The sequence below is a fragment of the Amia ocellicauda genome, chromosome 5 (assembly GCF_036373705.1).
Source record: "Amia ocellicauda isolate fAmiCal2 chromosome 5, fAmiCal2.hap1, whole genome shotgun sequence".
NCBI classification, from domain to species: Eukaryota; Metazoa; Chordata; class Actinopteri; order Amiiformes; family Amiidae; genus Amia; species Amia ocellicauda.
In genome coordinates this window covers 52137056-52162478 of record NC_089854.1, presented here as the reverse complement: position 1 = coordinate 52162478, position 25423 = coordinate 52137056, and the positions used below count along the sequence as shown (strand labels likewise).

Below are 25423 nucleotides of genomic sequence, written 5' to 3'. Positions count from 1 at the left end.
CTGTGAAAGTATTGTAAATCATAGTAATTACAATAAAACTGATTGTAACTCAGTGTAATACAGTAGGAAGAGTACTGTATTATAAAGTGATAGCTCTTCCATGTAATGACAGTAGATAACTCATGTACGTAAATGTAAAGCCACATTAATAGAACAGAAAGTGGTATATATAAATACACTGTGAATCAACAAATTTACAAAACAACATTTAATTCATTCGAAAGACTACTATAATTTCATATGATAGCATTCTGCCAATAGTAACAATAGACAATCCATGGAAGTAAATTAAAAAAAACATCACAAATGGATTAGGACTGTTTATTTGTTTAAAACTAAATTAGACAAAACATCTTCCCACTGACATAACTGAAGATTTTCCTTGCTGCACTCAAACACAGATAACTGTTGATCTGTATCTCTGAGGCGATCAGCACTTCTGCAGTGGGAGCAGTAATCCAGTCCAGCTCACACTGCTGGGAGGCTCTGGCCACGATTCCCTTTTCTTACACATTCAGAACCGACTGGTACCGGCTTTTTACATCGTATGGCGTTTTCACTGAAAAATATAAACATGCATGTCAGTAATGTCATTAATACGCTGATGGTTCATTGAAATCGCTGAAGTAGTTAGTGACCTTCCAAGAACTTGGAGTTTGAATATCAATATTTGAAGGCTTTTTTGGAAATAGTCAACAAGTTCATTTTGCTTTTTTAACCATGTACTTTATGATTGTGGCAAGACGGTGATCAACACATTTAAAAGCAACATATAAGATTGATTAAAAATAACAAATAGCCTATGTATATTTAAAAATAAATAATGAAACAATGTCCTCAGGTCAGCACTTGCAGTGATATCCCTGTTCCAGTTGGGTAATTAATGCATTGATCTGAGATCATTTCAAGACTTGGATCAATTCAAGTGAGACATTTTAAAAGTAAAACTGCCGAATGGTATTCACAGTTTTAAAGGTTTAAACGATGCAACTGAAGATGCCTCTAACAATGCATTACTATTATTATTATTATTATTATTATTATTATTATTATTATTATTATTAATAATAATAATAATAATAATAATAACAATAACAATAACAATAATAATAATAATAATAACAATAACAATAACAATAACAATAACAATAATAATAATAATATTATTATTATACAGTATTAGTATAAATAATAATACATAAACATGCCTTAACTTAAACGTTGTGTGTGGGGATGGGGGATTGGTCTAAATCAATAGACTAACACACTATAAAAGCACTGATTATTTTCTGTATGATGTGGTAAATAGTCACACCTGCCAGCCACAGTTCCCCTGTTCACCACCAGAGGTCACCATCACCCGAATACTCAGCCTGCAGTCTTTCAGTTAACATTCCCACCTTCCATGTGCACTTGTCCTACTAACCCTCTTCACTCATTGGTTCCACCTCTTTCTTCCAGCTCCACTGACTGCCCTGCACTTAAACCCCTGTTTGCCCTTCACTCTCTGCACAGTCTTGTCTCATTCATTGTTGCATTTCCTCTGGCTTTTGACTTTCGACTTTCCTGTGTTCCAGACATTTTACCTTCGCCTTTTCGACCATCCCTTTGGCTTACCTATTTCAGCCTGTTTACCCCATCTATTGACCCCTGGACTGTGTTTAAACCTTGTCTTTTGGATATTCCCTTTGCATTGTCAGCCGTGCCTCCTCTGTATAGAACTTGCACTTGGGTCCACCTCAGCTGTCCTCTGAAGCATTACAATAATAATAATAAAGTGGAAATTCTTTGAAAGAGAAAAGTGGAAACTGGATGTTTTACAGAAAAAACAAAATTCTGACCAAACATGGAAAGACAGGAAAAATACATCTTACATGCATTTGAAATGTCCTCCAGGGCAGCTTACATTTGAAGTTCCCTGCAGGCAGAAATGGACAGGCAAGGGGTGATGATGTCACAGTGCATTCGAATTGTATTGTTCAATGTATTGATTCGGGATCAATGTTTAAATAAAGTCAACACCAAAATCTTAAACTTAAACTCTACAAAAGAGAATTAAGAAGATAAACATTCATAAACTTGTCTGCTTTTTTAATAAAATTACTTTTATCATTTTCAAAGTCTGAGATCAGTGTTAACAATACACACGAGGCTGGAATTTAAGGATTTTTGGCACAAGCCAGCTGGGTAGTAGCCTGACATTTCTACTAGCAAGTATTACTAGCCCAAAATATTGTCACCATTGTGACAAGAGCTACGTGAAGTAAATAAATACATTTACACTAGTGCATTAGTTAAAGAAAGGTTTATTGATGTATTTTTTATGTTTTTAATCCTTCAATTTCAATTGTTCTCCACGCAGAACACCACATAACTTCCCCATCATATCACAGCCAATCCTCCCTTTATTTTTGGCAAGATTGAAATTCCTGGTCCCTTTCTTTGGATCACAATTGAGCTGACTCATGTGGTGGGCGGTACCAATATTTTGCGTGAAGATACCAATACTAATTTTAGTATCACGATACTGCCAGTACTGCCATTTTGCACCATATTCCATTAAAACAATGAAGCATAACATGTTTTACTGTTTTGTTTTTTCAATAAATAATGTGTAAGTAAGTCAAAATGCCAATCTTTTTGTATATTGCAAAATAAATAACTTTCTAATGCTGATACATCAATTTTGAATGCAAACTGCACAATCTACAACGAAGAAAACAAACAAATAATGCCAAGTGCAATATAATAGCAAATTATAAATGAGGGGTCTAGGCTCCATATTTTACACTCTAAGCTACACTTATTAACCATGAAAAATGGGACATCATTTGTATCATTTGTGTTTGTTAAAAACATGTGATCATAAAACATAAATATAGAAATAATAATTTTTCAAAAAGTTATCAAATAGGCTGTAGTTGTTTCACTAGTGGTAGTTTTTTGTTATGTTTTTTTGTTGAAAGAAACCTAAGCATGTCCACATTTTTGTTTGTTTGTTAAAGCTGGCTGTGTGTGGGATTTTTACATGACAAGGGGATTTCTACATTTTCTTTATTTTAGTTTTGTGGATTTTTATACTTTTAGATTCCAGCTGCTTAATTTTCAGGTATACTCAACCTCAACACTATTTCTTTAGTACTTCTGTCCTGTAACTGCTGCGGTGCTGTAACTGAGCACCGTGCTCTTGTGCTGTGTGCTGCAGGTACAGTAGGTGATTTAATAACGTGCTCAGAGTTACACTACAGAAAGCTAGTACAGTGTTTTAATGTGCACATCTTGCCCTCGCTCTGTTCTTTCAGTAATAATCATGGCGGTTTGCTTCATTAAATTGTTCCCAGATCCTGCTAGTGGTACAGTATGTAATCTAAATAACAAACATTAAAATTCACTAACATCAGCTATACTACTAAAATCAATGGAAACAATGTATGAATTATTATTTTATTATTTATTATTTATTTATTATTTAATTATTATTATTATTATTTTATAATAATTAATATATTTATAAGATATATTATAAGGGAAAACTATTTACAATTGTGTAGCATAATGGGGATTTATGCCAGAGATGGACAAAATGAAACAGCATACATATGAACCACTCTGCAGGTTTTCACCAAAATTCTTCGACATATTCTAAGTACTAGTAAAGTTGTGTGTGTATGTTGTATGTAGAGCTGGGCGATATGACTTAAAAATAATATCTCGATATTTTTAGAAGTTTGGGTGATGCACGATATGTATCTCGATATTTCTTGATTTTATCCAATCAAGCTACAAAATAAAACCAAAGACATTAAAGCTACAAATATTTTGTTAATCATTAAATATGCAAAACTAACAAATACTACATGCAGACTGTCATGGTAAATATATGCAGAATGCAACACATTGCTCACACAACACATGAGCAATGTGTTGCATTCTGCATATATTTACCATGACAGAGTGACGATTGTTGTTATGTGACAGTATAATTTACTGTCACATAACAACAATAACACAAGTAATAGTAATCACGCATCACATGCTCTGTAAAATGGTATAGATTCAGGTAGATTTACCACATCCGGGTTTATAGTGGCGCATTTAACATCTGCTAGACAGGGACATTTCCTCTCTGACTGTCCCGTTTCGATTCTGCTTACCGGTACAGCACGTGTTAATACAAAATAGTTATAATAATAATAATAATAATAATAATAATAATAATAATAATAATAATAATAATAATAATAATAATAAGACTGTTGTACCACTTCACCATCTTAATATAAAGAAAATGAAACTGCATTTTAATAAATTGGAAAGCAATGCAAACAGGTGCAGACAAACAAACTTTATTCTTTAATTTTATACACAATATATACATCTAAATTAGCAGGGGTGGGGGTGCTTGCAGATTGAGTTTAGCCTGGTGACGAGAGCGGGGCAGACGTGCGCTTGTGCATTAAAGTATCTTTTGGTTATGTTGGTTATTCTGTGTCAGTTCACTCTCCTCCATGTCTGTCTGTGTTTCTGATGCACATTTGCCTGCACCCACCACGTGTGGAAGAACCGGGAAGAACACAAAGTGTCGTCCAAAAATACTGCCATAAAGAGTGGGATTTGCGACACAACGATATAAACGATAGACCATAAGCTTCTGAAGTAGAATTATTTAAGTGTCATTAAGTTCGTTTTAAGTCACCTTATTGTTTTATCCTTTTACACGTTTTATCATTTCCTCTCTTTCGATCTCATACACAACTAGGTTTTATGTAATTGTGATTTACCTAATTCTTGACTAGTACATGAAATATGCTACTTGTGTGGATTACTGAGATTCAGTTATGCAGACGTTCGATAGCGGGGAGGGCAGACTGTGTCGACTTGAGGACGGTTGCAAATCTGTCAGGTTTTTGGTGGAGGAGTTCTGGTTCTGGTTCCATTCAGTCTTCCTGGATTTTGTCTGCTTGGTTTCTTCTCCCAGGTGGTTCCACTCCACTCCCAATTGTGCCACTCCCAATTGTTAGTTTTAACTTTCTGTTTTTATACGTTTTAGACAACGAGATTATAATGTCTTTCCTTACAAATTACTCATTGGTCTGGTTTGGGATAAAAAAACTGTAATTCGAATCAAAGCAGTCTTTGCCATTCCTCTCCCCTGATTCAGAATGTGTATATGGGTGGTGTGATGGCTTTGAGGAATGTGAAAAGTGGTTCAAATGTCAGGGTTCCTGCAGCTCCTTAAAAAGTCTTAAAAGGTCTTAAAATAAAATCTAACTCTCTATATTTAGAAGTTCTATAAATTACATTTTCAAGTCCCTCAAGCATGACCTCACAGTTGATAACAAACAAGCCAGGTGTTCTTTTACAGTAATGTTAACTGAGAGATTTCTTGGAATTCCAGGAGGGGCTGGTCTGATGCCCATGTCAGTCAGAGGCGATTCTAGGTGAGGGCCCCAGGCAAGTTAATTAATCCCCCCAAATTGCCCGGGATGTTTACCCCCTTGCGACGCCCCTGATGTCAATGGAGGATCAATTACGATGTTTGAATAATTCTCTTACCAAATGTTAATTTTGCAATATATGTGGAGTATAAATGCTCCAATGGTTGTTTTAGCTAATGGTCTTTCTTTTAAGAAACATGGCTTATTCATGTTCTGGTTCTGAGGTAGAATTATTGAAGTGTCATTAAGTTAGTTTTAAGTCACCTTATTGTTTTATCCTTTTACACCTTTTATCATTTCCCCTCTATCTATCCTGCTCTCACATGAAACCTGCTTTCTGGGGCAGCTGGGTAGGAAAGTATTACATCCTTGAGGCTGAGTGATAGTGTGGGGTGCAGCGTGGGATTTTTTGGCAAGTCTGAGGAGGAGAGTCACTGTTAGAACGGAAGAGCAGGGGCAGGCAGTAGGCGTTGATCTCTGTTGAGGGCACTTTCCCCTCTGCATCCTGTGAATGAATTGCCTTTGGTGATGTGGGTTCAGAGGTGAGCAGGCCTAGTCAGCTGTGATAGGGTTGATTCAGCGAGGAATGGTAGTCAGAGTTAGAAGGTGAGAGTTGTTTTTTGAGTGTAGCTGTGTTGCATTCCTCATGCCCAAACACTTTTTATGCCTGGCACTGGAGCTTCTGCATTTCCTGCTTCAAGTGGTGCATCTTTGCATCACTCAGGTCATTGTCTTCGGAATGACAGAAGGTTGCTTTGGTAGGCTTCTTGGGATTCTTGTTGATGTCCTTTATTTTGTCATGAGGCGAACTGAAAGGTTTGACATAGTCTGTGCGCTTTCCTTTTTTTCTTAGTTGATGTCTGTAGGGGAATGATGGGCACTCGGTGTGCGGTTTGTGTAGTAGTTCGCTACCATCAGAGTGCAGGAAGTAATCTATTCTTGTTGTATTCACTGCTGAGATTTGAGTGTCGAGTGTCTTTTTAAGGAAATGGCTGTGGAATTGTGTGGTTTGCCACACTATTTGAGCTGCTTCCACAATGTCCTGCATGGGGGTATTTGGCCTAACAAACACACACAGGGCTGCCCTCATCTTCGGAGATAGGTTGCCAGGAATATGGGTTATGTGAGCCTCAGTTCTAGAGTATTTTCTGTTTGCCTCAAATTTGTTGATAAGGGGCACTACCTTGTGCATGTCCAATGGAGATGGCTCACACTGCTGCCAGGGTTGTAGCTGTTGAGTTGATTGGGACATGAAGGCAGAGGTGGGCAGTTGTGTCTGCCAAGGCCAGGGTGGCAGGGTTGAGGGTTCTGTGAAGAAGGCAGGCTGCTATTGCCCTAGTACATCACTGTGTTGTGGCTTCTGGGAGATGAGCTGGATGGGTCTGTAGCTGGTTGATTTGTGCAGACTGTCATGTTGCTGGTGTGGGGATGTGTGGCACTGGTTGTCCACGGCGGCAGGAGTCTGGTCTGTGGAGACAGGACTTTGAGAGTACTGGTGTGTCCCAGTGGGTCCCTGCAGGTACTGGTCCTGGTTACTCAGTTGATGTGCTGTTCGCTGGATGTCGTCGGTCCATGTGGGAATTTCCTGTGTGTAGAATAATTTTTCTTGGTCTGTCTTTAAGATGTAATTCCTGGGTGGATTTCTGGCATCCACATTGTGCAGCATATCCTATTGCTGCAAGGTGAGCTGCCTCTCTGGTGGAGTTCATCCTGGGGTTGTGCTGTATTTCCCAGGCGTGATCCAGTGGTGGGCTATCAGGTCCATACTGGTCTGAGTCGTCGATTGCTGAAGATCGGATGCTTTGTTGGATCCTTGGGATGCAGCAGCATGAAGCATCTGGAAAATGTCTAGTTGTACTGCCATTTTGTGTGCCTACAATATCTTAGGTCTGGGACATAGCGTGTTTGTAGTGCTTGAGCTTACAAGTGTGAATTTGTCTGTGGTGCTGGAGAGAAAAAGGGTGTACACTCACGTTCTGTGGAAGGGTGCTCCTTTTTCAATGTGTTCAGCACGCTTGTGGGTTCAGCAACAGGCAGGCAGTGCAGTGTGCAGCAGGGGCAGGCAGGACAGTTCAGGGTTGTTACAGACAGGACAGGAATGATGGTAGATAGTTGGCGATGATTGAATCCTTTTGCTTCAGATTTAGAGGAGTCTCTCAACTATCTGTACTTCACTCAGTGGGGAAATACAAACTAGCTTTAGAAGAGTGCACAAAAGAGAGACTGTTAAATGCAGTTATTGTAACTACCTCCCTCGAAGGAAATAGTTACACACTAGTTGTCAGGGTTGTGTTGTTTTACAGAAATGAAAAAAGCTAATGAGTGTTAGTTTGGAACAAGTAAACTTTTTTTTATGTTTACAGGTTATTTCGATATGCAAATAGTCTTCCTTTGTGAAAGGTATTTGCAGGTAGGCATGCAAGTTCTATGCTTCACTATAGTAACATAGGAATAATCATTGTTTAGTTATATTTACTGTTATTTCTATGTGGGAGAAATAAAATACAATGCAAAATCAGGTAGAGAAGAGGAGTCTATTCTGTGTTCTGAATTCCTATTCAGTTTAGTCTGCACATTTTCTGTAAACGTGCATCACTAAGTAGCTTAGCTGTTATTGTCCATTAATGAGGCTGATTTTGTCCTCTCCTAAGCATTTAGCTAACAATTCCTTCATCTGACTTAGGTCTAGACATTCATTATGTTCAGAGTTTGGGAAACCAAAACATCTCTCTGAGGTTTTACAAACCTGCAGATTCTTGAGAAAATCTGGCACTTCTGTGGGAACAATGGAAAATCAGCTCTCGCTTTTATAGTTAGAGCACACACATGTAGCTGGCATCAAACATCATCTGAGTGGATATCTTCTCTGCACGTAAGTGTCATTATGCAAAATGTAAAAATATACAATATACTAAACAAGAGGATTGTTATAAATGCTGTAGTTATAGGTTAATGACAAATGTTTATGGTTGCTGTATTTGTAAGGGTTAAAATGTGTTTTTAATGTGACTTCCTTCTGCAGCAAACCAAGAACTAGGATATAGATGGGTCTATAGCCAGGTTTGAGACTGCAACTCCATGAGCAGCAACTCACAACAGAAGGACACAGCGGTGTCACTTAAACAGTCACTCAATCAGTATTAAACCATGTCAGGATGTATCACAGAAATTGTTAGAATGAATCTAAATGATCTGGATAAGAGACAACATTTTCAGTTGTATCTAGAAACTGTTGTAGAATTAGTAATGTAATTATGTGTTAATACATATACTAACAACAGGGTCCATGCTTTGATTAGTTGTGTTAAAAACTGACGGCGCAGCTTGTTTTCTGCTTTTCTTGAGCTGCATAAAGCTTTTAGTAATACCAATGAAACCGCTCAGGTAAGATTCAATTTGAAACAATTCATTGCTAATCTCGGTGGGACCTCCAATAAATGTAAATAGTTTAATTAAATGAAAGGTTGCTGATCTGATAAGATACAGTCAAAATGTTTCAATGGACAAATTGTTTAAATTTATCATTACAGTAGGGATGCACGATATTGGATTTTTGCCGATATTCCATATGCCGATATTTTCAAACTCATTCTGGCCGATATATACACATCTTTTTTTTTAGCTTTGTCAAATTGTACAACAGGCAGCAGAATGGAAATAACACACAGTTCTACCACGTTGTGTCAACATAAATTAGGTTTCTACAACGTTGTGGCAACATTGTGTATTGACAGGGATTTAACTCGTTGAAGTACAGGCAATTGTTCACTTTCAAAGAAAGAAAATGGAACAAAGTGCAAAATGTGTCCACCACGGGACAATGTACAGTCATAAATGACTCAACTTCAAATCTAAAAAAACAAACATCTGGAGGTAAGATTTTTTAAATGTGTGCAGCCTTAATAGAATTATACTTGACATGCGAGTAGAAAATACACATTTTAATAAAAATGATAATAAATACGATTTAATAATTACATATTTTTATAAAAGCATAATAAGCAAAACGGCAACACGTTATCCTATCCAAATTTAAGATAAATCCATGTAAATTACAAATAGTTCCTGTGCATCCTAGCTGGTTCTGTGATCTTAACAATACAATACTTAATATAATGCCAAAATAACAACATACAACGTGTTAATAGTCTAAAACAAAATAAATCGCATAAACTGAATGAACTCATCCTAACCAGTGCCTTGCCGTGCCGTGCTCTTTTTATTAACTGTGTGCGTTCAGGGGATCCTCACATGTCAAACCTTTAAACTTTTACAAACCGATAGATATCACTTACAAGAAGGGAAGACATCAATAATGTGTTAATTGCAGAACCAAGATGCATAACATGAATTGATACTTAAAAAATACCGCCTTAATTGCACTGATTTCAATGTGTGTTTTCGGTGCCGGGTGTATTTAACGTACTTACAATTTAGAGAAGATACCCGTTTAAGTTTTCAAGAAAATGCGTTTCACATATCACTGATTAGCAGAAAACAAACCATGTGCCTGCATTATAATGACAGTGAATGAGATGCACCTTTGACAATAACGCATTATTGATATGTCTGATTTATGTTGGTTTGTAAAAACGTAAATGGTATCAAAATACTTCGTGAAGTTGGCACCCCATATAATTAAATAATCACTAAAACTATTCCATTCATTTGTGCTGTATTTTTGCTGATTTGTGCCGCAAAAATGAACGTTTGTGCTGGTTTGGTCTTTGAGATATTAAGCATTATTTTTTGGGCTGTGTGACGTCATTCTCCACCCCATGTCATCCGAATCGTTCCAAACCGGTGTCATTCGTTTGTGCTCGATATGTGCTGTTAAAAAAACCCTGTAACTATGATAGTTTCTTAAATATAACAGAACAACTTTTTTAAGAACAGTGACGTCATTCTCCACCCCATGTCATCCGAATCGCTCCAAACCGGTGTCATTCGTTTGTGCTCGATTTGTGCCGGTTTGTGCTGTTAAAAGAAACAATCTACGTAATTCCCTTTACATAGAAATAACAAAATTATCTCCCGGATCTGTGACGTCAGTCATGCATTTACCCCATCTCGTCGTGTATATTGGTACTTAATATAATGTTGTTTGTGTTCTGGTCCATCGCTGAACCAAGTATTACATCTCGTTTATTACCATCATGTTTTAGGAGTTTATTCAAAGTAAAAGTAGGCTAAGTTTACCTCAGTGAATATATCGTTAAGGCCACTGCGTTATAATAACCGTTTGCTCGATTAGTTAGTGTGTGACTTGATACAAGTGCAGCTTATGTTCACAATGGTTATTGCATTATGCAAGGACGATGGTGGAATGATTGGATAGGATAAACAGTTTCATAAGAAATGGAGATAGTTGAAGCTTTTTCATCTTTGCATTTGAAAGTATACACAATTATTGGGTGTTGTCTGTTCTTTGTTCCATCTTTAAATAGCAATGCTGTAAGCTGCATTCTGCTTGATACTTTAATCTTCAATATTGATTACATGTTGAAATTTAAACATAACTAATTACCAAGTTATTTGACATTAATGATATTTCAGATGATACTGTGCTGAAAAAAAGAAAAAGGAACTTACAACAGCATAAGATGGTTTTTTGGTCTTAACTGGTCTACTAGCCTTGTCTTTCGGCTGGGTTTAAAGGGGTTTGTACACTTCAAGTGGTCAGACTGGGAAACCAGGTTAAACCAGCCAAGTAGAAAACCAGCAAAGGTTAGTTTCATATGGTTGGCGTTATTTCATCAAACTATTACTTTTGGCCGGGAACTAAAACGCGTCACCCGGGGAGGGGCGCAAGACGAGGCAAAATTATAAAAGTAGCCGTACTAGCCACCTGAATTTCGGCTGTTGAGTATCAGGAGTCTTAGGGCTGCAACACCCCGAGCAGCCTCAACCAACTACAAAAATATCTCTTCCAAGATTTTTTATCCAGGGGTCCACACACCAGTTGCAGCAGAACAGTACAAAGGGATGGGTTTCAATAATTTAATAAAATTACTTCCCACGTTTCATACAAAGGTTAAAAAGAATTTAAAACAACATATGAATTACTGGACTCGTCCACCAGAGCTCCCACTCGAGTCTTCCACTCGAGCGGTAGGCGAGCCTCTTGATAAAAATCCGGCCTTCATCCGCAATACCTCAAAAACACAACAGAAGGAGAACAGAGAAAAAAAGAAACAACCAGTCGAGTAAGAGGAGCTCCTAAATAATTGCAACAGCACAGCCGGCGGAGCACCAGCCTCCACTTCCGTGGCTGGTACTCGGGACAGGTGTCCTTATCTCGTCTCCCGACTGTGCGCCTCCGAGCTCATTGCTGCTCTGCTCCCCCTCAAGTTCTGCTGCTCTCGTGTAGAAGATCCATACAAATATAAGAAGTACAAAAGGTTTAACAGCTCCCACCGCAAGGAACACAGGGGACTACCCGAAATCTCTATTACCGTCCGTCTCACTGTGCCCTTGGCTGAGTTGCGGCGTGAGAAACAAAATACATTATAAAACAGCGCTCAAAATAAAAATAGAAAATACAATAAAAGCGAATGGTTTTAAAAACGTGAATACGTGCAATCAAATAAAAAAGAAAATAATAGTGAAGTAAATAAGTAGTCCAAATCAAAATAAAGTGCTCAAAACGAATTAATGAAAAACAATTAATAATAAATAAACAAAACGTACAAGTCACAAGGGTGACAGGTTCCCGACCAATTGCTTAAACTTCAGTCCGGGTCAAATTGATCACTATAAGCGGATGATCATTATAACCGATTTCTTATTTTTTTATTTATTTCTCATGCAGATTAACATTTAATTAACATTTATATATTTATTACATTAATATAAAGTAATGAAACTGAAAGCTTCGCTATTACCTGAATTTGATATACTTTCAAAATACGTCGGTAGTGCAAATAGACTAGGCTAAGACACAGCTTGCCGGTGGTTTTACAATAAATAAACTGTAGACTATCAATGCCGGCTGTATGTCTGTATTATATATCGGCTCTTGGCCGCCTGGAAAAGTCAATTCACAAACTTGTCAATTGATGCCTGGATCATGGTTGTGTCCAAAACCAAGTTAACTTTTTACTAACTTGTATAAGATTTGTCTAGCTATCAAATAAAGACTCATCTATGTTTAGACTTTTTTAGTACCGTGGAGACCCCTTATAACGATCACGTTCGTCGTTTTATTTATTTTTCTCCATATGTTGAAATGTATGAAAAGACCCAAATGAACACTATAAGCGGAGTACTTGATCACTATAAGAAATTATTTGAATAGCATTTGTATAGGAACGATTCCGTCCCAAGCTTTTTGATCCATATAAGCGGTTGATCAATATAACCGTGATCGCTATAAGCGGTCTCCACTGTAAAATATTTGAAACATAATAAAACACACACCTCACCTGTACTTGCTTCACTGTTTATGCAGCTTTCTCTGAGAACTGCAAGCAGAGATGACTTAACGATATATTCACTGAGGCAAAGTTAGCCTACTTTTACTTTGAATAAACTCCTAAAACATGATGGTAATAAACGAGATGTAATACTTGGTTCAGCGATGGACCAGAACACAAACAACATTATATTAAGTACCAATATACACGAGGTGAATTCAAACAAGTGCTACACGAGCACAGATACAGGGCATATGTGATTTGGATTTGAGCCTTGAAGTTACTGTCAATGATCAAACTGTCAATATTAAAAAACAAAAAAAACAATGACAGCGACAGTAAGAAACCTGCATCGAGAGCACAAACGAACGAGTCAGAAAATGAGTTCGTTGGACGAGATGGGGTAAATGCATGACTGACGTCACAGATCCGGGAGATAATTTTGTTATTTCTATGTAAAGGGAATTACGTAGATTGTTTCTTTTAACAGCACAAACCGGCACAAATCGAGCACAAACGAATGACACCGGTTTGGAGCGATTCGGATGACATGGGGTGGAGAATGACGTCACTGTTCTTAAAAAAAGTTGTTCTGTTATATTTAAGAAACTATCATAGTTACAGGGTTTTTTTAACAGCACATATCGAGCACAAACGAATGGCACCGGTTTGGAGCGATTTGGACAACATGGGGTGGGGTGTGACGTCACCGCTCCCGAAAACATTCTTGCTATATCTAAGGAAAGGAAATAGTTACAGCGTTTGTTTTGACGGCACAAACCGGCACAAATCGAGCACAAACGAATGACACCGGTTCGGAGCGATTTGAGCGAGATGGGGTGGAGAATGACGTCACACAGCCCAAAAAATAATGCTTAATATCTCAAAGACCAAACCAGCACAAATGTTCAGTTTTGCGGCACAAATCAGCACAAACACAGCATAAATGAATGGAATAGTTTTGGTGATTATTTAATTATATGTGGTGCCAACTTCACGGAGGTTATCAAAATGCATACACTACAAAATGCAAAGTACAATATGCAAGAAAATTTAACAGATGCAAATCTTAATTACCATTTTAATTGTCTGTACTGTGGATACAAATAAACAATTTCAATACGTCATCCATATTAGAATGTGTAGTACATTTTGTTTCTTTTGTTTTTTTAATAAAGGGAAAAAAAGTATTCCAAAAGTAATCTAAAAGTATTCTGACTACGTTATTGACTTGAGTAATGTATTGGATTAGGTTACAGATTATTTTCAAAACAAGGTCATCAGTATTCTGTAACGGAATACTTTTTAAAAGTACCCCTCCCAACCCTGGCAAATAGCAATTGTTATCTGTTTCAGATACTTGGAAACACGTCCACACAGCTGACATGATGAAGCTGCTGGCGCTCAGAATGAACATTTAGCGTCATGTGTGCGCACAGTTAACGCGTCACCTTATCGGCCAGGCGCGACGGCAGAAACGCTCATATCTGCTGATCCCGATAATTCGCTTCTTAAGTTTTTATCGGCAGATACCGATGTCGTGCCGATATCATCATGCATGCCTACATTACAGTTATTGTTTTATTAGTAAGTAATTTCGATTGGCCTAGGACTTTAAACTATAGTCTTCGTTTTGATCAAATATCAGAAGAAATAATAGTTGCTGAATAAATCAAGAAAACGAGACCGGGTTGATATGCAAGTTACCACAATACTTGACTCATACAAATTCAGATTAGCGCTGAGGTTGATCTGCATGAATTAACCTTGAGGCTGTTTTATACAAGACATAGGTTTATTAAAAATGCAAATAGACAACATGTATTTGCAAAGATGACAGAGGTGGATAATATTTCAAGTGAGACTGAGAGGAGATCTGTCCAATACTCGAGTTTTGACTCGAGGCACAAAACATGTAAAATAACAAACAAGTATTATGATTATGCTGCCCGTTCCTAAACTTTAGATCTCATACACCACTAGGTTTTATGCAATTGTGGTTTGCCTAATTCTTGACTAGTACACAAAATATTCTACCTGTGTGGTTTACTGAGATTCAGCTATGCAGACGGTCGATAGCAGGGAGGGCTGTCTGACTGCTTGTTCCTGTATTTCTCTCCTTGATTTCTTCTCCCAGGTTGTGTCACTCCGAATTGGTAGTTTTAGCTTTGTGTTTTTATACATTTTAGACAAATAGATTGTCTTTCCTTCCAAACTTCAGATTAGTCTGTTTTGGCGTAATAGAATTGAAATTCGAATCAAAGCAGTCTTTGCCATCCCTCTCCCTTGATTCCTATAGAATGTGTATAGGGGTGTGATGGCTTTGAGGAATGTGAAAATAAAATCTGGGAAATTAAGGTCATGAATTGTCTTAAATGTACCGTACATTTGCTGTAGGTATTAAATTTGCGGATGGTGGGTTTAAGGCTGATGGGAAAATGTGTCACGCAAAGTGGCACGGTAGGTAAAACGTCTAATTAGTGTGTATTTGTTTGATTAAAAGACGACTTAGGCGGATCCGCTCAAAATTCGGCATCGATGACAAAGTATTAATTATCTGATAAACGATTTCAGATAAAGACATGCAGTGTTTTTAGCTGCGTATCAGATTCTGCTGAAAAGAGCCATATCCGGTGTGTTTACATCACGCACTTCCTGGTTTTAGAAATTCAATACGCAGTGCAGCACATGGGGCTGGAGTTGCCCAATGGAGAGGATGTTACTATGTGTGTCATGGAAATCTGCCATTACTGGCCAATCACAAAAACCCTGTCTCAGCAGCTGATCAGTGTGGGGTTACAGACCGAGCAGCGCCAGAGAGGGGGGGGGGGGGGCTTATATCGTTCAGCTCATATCTCAGCTATTATAGATGCTACTGCTATATATGTGGTATCTATGGATTCAGAGCAGCTTCAGCTATGCAAGTATTATGTACTTAAAATAATATATACTGTAAGTGGAAAATGTGCAATAAAGTAAAAAAAGAAACAGAATTAGATTTTGTTTCCAGCAATGGAAAACAGATGCTGAACAAGATTGTAAGGTCAGAGAAAAAGGTCTTAAAAAGCATTGAATTTGACTTTAAAAATGGTGCAAGAACCCTGAATGTTAGAGTTTCTAATTCTCTATATTGTCTAGTTTTAGTTCTATAAATTACATTTTCAAGTCCCTCAAGCATGACCTCACAGGTGATACCAAACAAGCCAGGTGTTCTTTTTCAGTAATGTTAAATTTTAGTCTTCTTGGAATTCCAGGGGGGGGGGCTGGTCTGATGCCCATGTCAGTGGAGGATCAATTAGGATGTGTGAATACTTCTCTTACCAAATGTTAATTGTGCATTGTATGTGAGATATAAATGGTCCAATGGTTGTTTTAGCTAATGGTCTTTCTTTTAAGACCAAGCATGGCTTGAGCATGTTTTGGTTCTGAGATAGAATTACTTAAGTGTCATTAAGTTAGTATTAAGTCACCTTTTATTGTTTGTTATCAAACTGGGGAAGAAGCTGGGTAACACTTCTGTTATCAGCATGTAGTTTGTATTTGGGTTTGTTGCTCTGGTCTATGGAATATATAAAGTACCATGAATGTCTGTGTTTCACAAAATAAATCTTCAATTGTGGTGCTGGTGTCTGTGGAGACAGGCATGGCAGCCCATTTGTCAGTTGGGGGGTCTCCAGCATGGACGTGTTACCTGTACTTTGGTGAGCACAGGCCTGTCATTAAACACAGAACTTCAAAGCGGTCTCCTGAAGTCCTTTACCACAAGCCTACATTTCTCTGTTCGGAAGGTATATGCATTTCTGTATGTATTTGCCAAAATACAGTAAGGTTGTATGATTTACAGTAATAAGCAGCCCAGCAGTCACCAACAGGATTGAAGAGGCTGGGTGAGAGGGCATTGTGCGGCAACAAAGATCTCCATTGATTATAGGGTTTCATACCAGAAGATGGTGTAATTTCTTGGTGAACGAGGAAGCCTTGGCGAGCTGCAGTCTGAGTAGATGTATCCTCCGGGCTTCAGTATTCCATTCCTGGTTCTAATTTATGTATATAGAGACTAAAAGATGAGATGTTATGTTGGTTGTGTTGATATTGCATTAATTAGAACCACCGCGGCAAATTATTCTTATACATACATTGTGCTTTGTTGGGATGCTAGAAAATAAATTGATCCTGGAATCCTGATCCGTGTCATTGCGGGGATAATCTGGATTTGTATTTTGTTTCCCCAGAATTCTCAGGCATTCACAGAAGGGTCCTAGATCTTTTTTATCTGATGTCTGAAGCTTTTATTTGATTTTCCTTTTCTCCACTTCCCCCCTTCTAACTGCCTATAACCTTTTCTTAGTCTCTTCCTCCATTAAACAAAATGCATCCCGGGAATTAAACAAATCTACGAAATCAAACCAGTTACACATTACGCATGCTTACAGGTATATGTGATTTATTTATATCGCAACTTTTGACCTATTTGCTTCTATTTATACACGTCACCTTTCATACAAACAGGAAGTGGGACTGCATGCCAATCATGATAATATAATAGAGAGAAAGTCAAAGTATTTATCCCACAAAAGTTTATCCGGGAAAATGGAAAACCTACAACCAATCAATTATTAAGTCTGGCAAAACCGCAGACAGACACTCAGTCAGAAGGTCTAAGGAGAAAACCCACCCATAGACCATCAAAATCAGGGTTGACACATGGACCTCCACCCCTCTCTACAAGCAGTTCACCATCAGTCAACTTTTTTCACAACAGCCAAGAAAATTGGAGGTTGGTCATACTTTAACCTTTTCAGCCAAGGGCGTAGATTTGGTTTGATCATTGGGGGGGTTGAAGTGTGGGTATGCTTCCTGATATTTGTTTTATAAGAAAAATAATAAATAAGTTTAAAAATCATATTTGTTATATGTGCAGTGTTATTGGATAATATCTATATCTGCTTTATCTATCTATCTGTAAACATTTATGATGAAATGTTTGTTTGAATAAATGAATGCACACTGTAACTGATTACAAATTCAAATGTATTTTGAGATTTTTACATGCCGCTGTAAGGCACTGTAATCCTTTTGAAATGGAAACACATACAGTAGTCAGCTCTTGCACAACTGTAAACTTGGGATTCGGATACACTAACACTTATTCACAGAACAGTGAATACGATTAAACAGTTCAAGTGAAAGAACCAAATATCTGCTTGTGTCTCTCACAACCAGCAAACAAATTGTTGGCACACCAACTTCTTGTCTAAGAGGTCCAACTTGTCTTGGTGGACATGACAAACTGTCACATGATTTTGTCTCTTTTGCGACATACTCGAGCGTAGCCCGGTTTCAACCTTCTAAGGGCACTAAAGCTCCTTTCTGCTTCAGAAGATGAGACTGGTACAACCAGGAGCAACCTGACCAGAGTTTCCACTTCACTGAAAAGGCCACAGACTTCCACTGACAAACCTTTAAGAATGTTTGCTGCCTCCATACTGGATCCAAACTGGTCGTTATTTCTAAACATGGGTAACTGAACCGCAAGTAACTGTCTGTTGATTTCAGGATACTCACCACACACTGAATCAATTTGTTCCTGCTGAAAACGTTAATTGAGCTCTGCCTCAACAACATCAAGGACCCGATAAAACTCATCTCTGTAATGCTCTGTTGCTGTTTTTGCAGTATGTGCTTGCTTCTATTCTAAAACACTTAGGTGGTTGTCTTAGTTTTGGTAATTTGATAGCCTCTAAGTTAGAGAATTCACAATCACAGTGGCTTGCTCAAAAAGACTTTGAAAGGCTTCGTCAGTGGCTTTTGTCTTTCAAAACAGACTGAACACAAGAAACAGCATTTTTCATGCCAGAGATAGTTTGTGTTTTTCTTTGGAGAGAAGTATTCAAACATTCCAACTCTCCAATCACAGCTCCTGCCGACACAAGACCCAGTAAGGTATTGCCTTTGAGAAACTGTTGGTGCAAGCCATTGGCGGTGGCTGCACTAGGAGCATTGCTGTTTGACATTTCCTCTAAGGAAGTGAGTACAGAATCATACTGCTTGAGAACAGATTGCTTGGTGTCGTACTGTCCATCGTGTTTGACAGAGGCTTTAGAGTGCTTGAGATAACATGATCTGCCGTAGCAATCTGGTTGAACTTTTCTTTGAATTTACCAGACAGGCTACACAGATTTCCTAGCTGATGCACCCAGTCAAGAGAATCGCTCAGCTGTTTTGAAGCTGTGCATGCCTTTTGAGTAACTAGGTTTACACAATGAGCTGCACAGGGCACATATAAAGATAAAGGCTGTTTCTTTCTAATTACAGCCTGTGCTCCTGAGTATTTGCCAGACATATTGGCTGCACCATCATATGTCTGGCCACACAATGCAGTTAATGGCAAATGTATTGTCTCGATTACATCTATTGCCATTTTTGGAAGACTCTCTCCTGTAGTTTCTGTCACTGCGTAACAACCAATGAATTCCTCATGCGGAATCAAGTCGTGGTCAACATAATGAAGACAAACAGACTCTTTCTCTGTGCCTGAGACATCTTGTGTTCCATCAACTGAGTGACTGACTGGAAGTGAATGAATTGTATCAGCTATTCCTCTGATGATGTCATTGCTCATTATGCTGAGTATGTCATTTTGAATTTGAGGATTTTTTAATTATGGTTAGGGCTGGATCATCTGCTGCCTTGCATTTTAGAAGTTGGGAAAAATTTCCCCTCTCTTCATCATAACCTCTCAGTGCAATACCTTTTCGAGCTAAATACTGAATACATCCTACAATTTTTAGCAATGCATTTCTTGCTTCCTCCTATTGTCTAGAAACAGATGAGGTGAGTTGTGAAGCTATGCTGTTAGTTTCCTGAGCATACACAGTTGTTGCATGGCAGTGGGAGTGACTTTTAGCATGGGCTGTAAACTTTTCGACTACCTTTTTCCAGTTCCTAAAGCCAGTACTCACAAAGGCAGCATCTAACTTAGAACCAAGCATTGTTTTCTTTTAAAGTGGCACTATAGTGCAGCCAGGGGAACATCTGAAAGTGTAATACATAGTTTGATCTAGTCTGTAGTACTATAAACTTGGGATCAGGGTGTGCAGGCTTTAAGCAAGTGATGATTTCTGAATCATTAAATCCTTCGCTGTCCCTGTTGCCTGTGCTCAGCTGATCACTAACATTAGGTTCACCCTGAAACTGACAGTTTATCATATAAAAAATATTCCCTATAAAATATGATTAATTCTTGCCTGCTCATCTGAAATGGCTGTTTTCACAGCGCTTCACTTTTTCCACATTTTGTTATGTTACAGCCTTATTCCAAAATGGATTAAATTAATTATTTTCCTCAAAATTCTACAGACAATACCCCATAATGACAACGTCAAAGAAGTTTGTTTTAAATCTTTGCAAATTTATTAAAAAGAAAAAACAAAAAAAGCACATGTACATAAGTATTGTATATTATATATTATAGTATATTATTTGAATAACATCAACTTTACCTGATCAACTGTTTCTCCTCTCCCTCTTCTGACTGTTCTACCATGCTGTTATATTCACCTTGAATCTGATATAAAAACATTCAAAACTTACAGACTGCATAACTTTATTAAATTCTAACGTCATAGCTGTGAAATTATTTTAAAATAAAAAGTATATCTCTTCATTTTCAGAGCTGCTACCTGTGCTCCCCAATCTACAGACAAAGCGCTCAGCTCTGTGTTGAGGAAAGCATAAACGTTTGCAAAGGAAAATTGGGTGTTACCAATTTGTGCAATGGAGGGGGACTTAAGTATTTTTGTCTGATTTATTATGACAAACTCACATTCAATTAGGAACAAAAATATTGCCACAAAATAAATAAATTCTACATATTTTTCATGTGATCATGATACAAATATTGGGGGGGTTGTAATTGTTACGCCCCTATCTTCAGCTGACATTAAATTTCCTCCTAAAAGGACCATCCCAATTTCAAAAACCTATAGCTCTGAAAATATCACATGCATATGGATGGTATAATTTGAAAGGAAATTGCTTGAATGCTCAGGACATAGCTTGGAGTAACACAATACATAACACAAAAATAACACAAAATAGTTTTTTCTGCTTCAAAATGCAAAGTTAGGTTTCCCAACACATAAAGAAGGCACCTATATGTATAGCTGGCTGAAGCTCCAAATATCCATTTAGCGGTGTAATGGAGTGAACCCATCTCCAATACAACCACACTATTCGTTGCTGGTTTAGTGTGATGCAGTGTGTTGTAGTTAAAAAGTTTTTTACTAAGTTACTAATGGTGGTAATTTGTTGTATTAAGAAAAGGGCATGGTTGGTATTAATAACTCACTTATGAACTTACCTGTTGTGGAGGGAAAGGGGGAGCTGGGCTGGAGTTGTTGGAGTTGTTGGAGTTGGTGTGTGGGTGGCCATGTTGGTGAAGGGTAAAAGTGGTTACAGAGGCCAGGAAGGAGAAGTGCAATATATGCTTGGTCATTACCATATTTATTGTATTAAGGTAGCCACTCTTAGTTCTCTGGCCACAAGGGAAGGGTTCAAGGGGTTGTAGGAAAGCGGTGTCTGCAATAATGTTTGTTTTATTTTCTTTGTACTAATGTTGTTTTTTTTTTCTTTATGAGTAGATAGTAGGGTTTTTTGGGCGCGGCCTATTTTGTTATGACGTATGCCCTAAGCTTATTAATATTCCTACGTCATAATTGGGGGGCGTGATTTTAGAGTTATTTCCTTAATTATTCCTACGTCATATCCGTCAGAAAGTGTACACCCCTAAAACCCTGAACAACAAGGCCACCCATAACCGGTTGTTCTTGTTGTTCTTGTTGGTCAACTGTAGAGTGTGAATGGGTCGGCTCTTCCTGTAGTGGTTGGGGGTCTTTTTTAAATATACATGTAAGGGGCCCAGGTCTTAACAATGCCATTTTGAATAGTGCGTTTATCATATTCACACTGTCTCTGTCTCTGTCTCTGTCTGTCTCTCTCTCTCTGTCTCTCTCGCCCAAGCATTTTATAAGATCAACAAGTTCTGTTGTCTGTAATGGTCCCAGGTCTTAACAATGCCATTTTGAATAGTGCGTTTATCATATTCACACTGGCTCTGTCTCTGTCTCTGTCTGTCTCTCTCTCTCTGTCTCTCTCGCCCAAGCATTTTATAAGATCAACAAGTTCTGTTGTCTGTAATGGTCCCAGGTCTTAACAATGCCATTTTGAATAGTGCGTTTATCATATTCACACTGGCTCTGTCTCTGTCTGTCTCTATATCTCTCTCTCTCTCGCCCAATCATTTTATAAGATCAACAAGTTCTGTTGTCTGTAATGGTCACAGGTCCTAACAATTCCTGTTATGCATAGGGTACTTATGTTAACCCCAATGTATATGGCTCTGTCTCTCCCCTCAAATTTAATTAAAAATAAAATTAAAAAAAAGAGGGTGTGTGTGTGTGTGTGGGTGCTTGTGGGTATAGATTAATTGTTTTTGTAAAAAAAAAAAAAAAGCTGTGGTTATATTTTATCTCACACATAATGTGTTCATTCGTTTTACTTAAATACATTCTAGGGTCTTAAAGCTCATAAGAGTTAGACTTAAGATAAGGATATGTTTTTAAGGTATTTTAGCAGGCTCAATCCCTGATGATAAGGAATCATTTAAAAAATAAAAACAACTGATCACTCAATGCTAAATAGATCACAACACTCAAGGCTAAATCACTCACACCACGGGGGACGGGGGTGGGCTCAGACAAACGTAGGCATGGCGTGTGGTCTCAAAACATTCAGAATACTTTTAAACTATATAATTTATAAGCTTTGTAAAATAAACCCAAATATCTCTTTTGTGGGGATAAACGCTGTTCTGAGTAGTTTGTGACTTGTTTAATACCAAACAAAGCATCGCTATTAAAAAAAAAAAAAAAAAAATCACTGTAAAAGCGCTACTTATTTTAGATCTTTATAGTTATTTTCTTGGCTCAGGTTGTTTTTTAGCGCGTATAAAGGCCTGAAATATTCTTAGTGTTTATTGACTATAGGTCTTGATGCTTAAAAATGTTTTTTTGAGAGACCAAAAGGTTCTAATAAAAGTTTAGAGTAGAGAGGAGAGAGATCGTCACCATCTTGGTTTCTATTTGAAATTGATGCAGGGTCATTTTATTGGTTGGTTTTGATATGTTAATTGGTAACAGGACGGCACAAAGGCCAGCCCAGAACAATGCCTTACAAGCAGATCCGGCATCCGGCCATCAGTATAAGTATGAAGGTCTGGTCTTCAGCTCGACAGACTCATACTGACCTTTCGATTTAAGCCTAAAGATCAACAATGTCCGGAAACAACATCAACGACTTCGATTTAAACGAGTTTTTAGGTAAGTCTTCAGATTATTTTCATTGACTCAGAGCGGGTTGTGGGCATGTATTGTAAATAAGGTTATAACATCTGTTTTAAGTTCTGTAAAATTATTTTTCAGCCAGTCAACAGGAGTTAATTCCCAACGCTGAGGAGATCATCTGGAACAACGACGTTAAGATTTTTGTGTTTGCGCTCATGGGTTCTTATGTATGGGTGTGTGTGTGGTTTTGAAGCGGCTCATTAGAGTTATGAAAACGTTTTAATATATATTAATGGCGGTCTCTTTAATTACACAGAAACTATCGAAAGGCCTGTGATTAATGTCTCCGAGGATCAACCAAGAGAAGTGGTTGTCCCTAGACAGGCTGTCTGCCGACCGGGTAAGAACTAAACCCCTGTTTGTTTGTATAACGTTTCTGTAAGATGTTTGAGGCCCGTTTTGTTAATTTTAAAAAATATCCTTTCTAACAGTATTAAGAAACGTGGTTCGAGACAACGAAAGACCTTCCACATCGAGGGCTTGTTTCGTTTTACCTTCGAGAACCGTAACCTTTCAAGAATCTGAAAGGCCGTCAGCCCCTGTATCTGATAGCGGTGAGTATATATCTGCCGCTTGTAAGAGGTTAAAGCTTTTTATAAAGCGGGGTGGTTAAAGGTTAAACATGTCTCTTACCTTCACAGAAGTGCAAAAAGCTAAACCAGATGAAAAACATAAGAAACGATTATTCTTTGGAGGTAAGTAAGATCTTTCAAACTTTAATGTTTTTAAAAGGGTTTTGTTTGCCCGTTGAGGGCTAATATTTAAGTGAGGGGTGTCCATTTCCTGTAGGTCTTGGGGGTTCTGGGAAAGATCTTTAGAAGTCCGGACAGGTCTAGGCTTGTTTCTGGGGCATGTGTTTAGAAATGACCGATTGCCCGACCGTCTGGTTAGGAAGTAAAGCTGTCCGAAAGGTTTTAGTAAGTTGTTTGGCTTATCTCCCGCAATTATACTTCTGTTTTAAAGTGGCTGTAGGAAAAGGCTTGAAGGTGTTCATTGTATTTAATATTTAAACGGATCGTGAAAACGTTTGTGAAACAGGAAGTCCCGGGATCAGGAAGCGTTTACACTTGGAAGGTTCGTTTAAAAATGAAATGTGGTGTGTGTGTGTGTGTGTGTGTATAAAAAGTGTTTTATTAACAATATTACATTTAAGAAACAGTTTATTTACAGAGGCTTCTCTGTTTTACATTTATTATCAAGTCCTAATAAATATATTGTCTGTAAATAATAAGGCGTTGTAGTGAATGTCTAAGCCTATTTTCAAAGGTCTAAAAAAAGCTAAAGGTTTTGAAGGTCCTGGACATGTTGTTTTAAGTTTGATTTCTGTCGCCGTTTAAAGATGTAAATGTAATGTATATTTTTATTCTTCCCAAGACTCTTGGGATAGTCATTCTGTGGATGAGCTATTGAGGACAATTACCCCGTCTAAGTGGGATCAAACATCTTCCCCGGAAAGACCACCGAGAGGATCCCCCACGGTGGTCTTGGAGACCCCCCAACATCTACTCAGGCCACAGCCTTCTGGGGGTAATTCAACAATCCAGATTCAGCCCGCCGCATTGTCGGGCGGAACAAATACAGGCAACCAACAACCTCAGGGGTCGCCGTCAGTCAGGGTTGACACACCACCCAACGACGGACTGGTTTCAACATCGTCCCCCCAGCCCCGTTTCTTGGCTACAGAAACGCTGAACAGTACACCGCGATTGGCCAGGGTGTCACCGCAAAGGCCTTCTTGGTCTCCGTCCGTGAGTATACGCTCGCTCCCTGCCTCCTTCGACCGAGATTTACCGGAGCGACCATCCTTTGCAGCTGAGCCAGGACACCATCCCCCGGAGCTACTTCCTGAAGGTCGGCATGAGTTGCTACATACCTTGTTACTAAATCAAAGACTTGTGTTAGTGGGGCAAAACCTTGTGATAGAGAGCCAAAACACCCTTATTAATACCCTTACTAACGAATTGTACCGTATTTAATGTTTTAATAGATACAAAACGCCTTACTATTGTGGGTTGTTGGAAAAATAAAAAATAAAAATGTCCAGACTTGGTAAAAGAACTCACAAACTAAAGGATTATGAACAAGTTAGGGCCCCAAAAAGACCTTCCCGAGAGAACACCCCCGGCCCTGTTGTGAACTCCTCTGATGTCCCAATGAACCAGGAACT

General features: G+C 38.2%; 1 long non-coding RNA gene across 1 annotated transcript; it reads right to left on the bottom strand.

Annotated features, from left to right (window-relative positions):
• Positions 1–258: 258 nt before the first annotated feature.
• On the bottom strand, positions 259–21297 carry LOC136750615 (uncharacterized). The gene is made up of 4 exons (XR_010816917.1): positions 21216–21297; positions 20356–20420; positions 1875–1918; positions 259–559 (listed from the first exon to the last, which is right to left on the bottom strand). It is a non-coding gene; the product is annotated as an uncharacterized LOC136750615 (long non-coding RNA).
• Positions 21298–25423: the final 4126 nt, after the last annotated feature.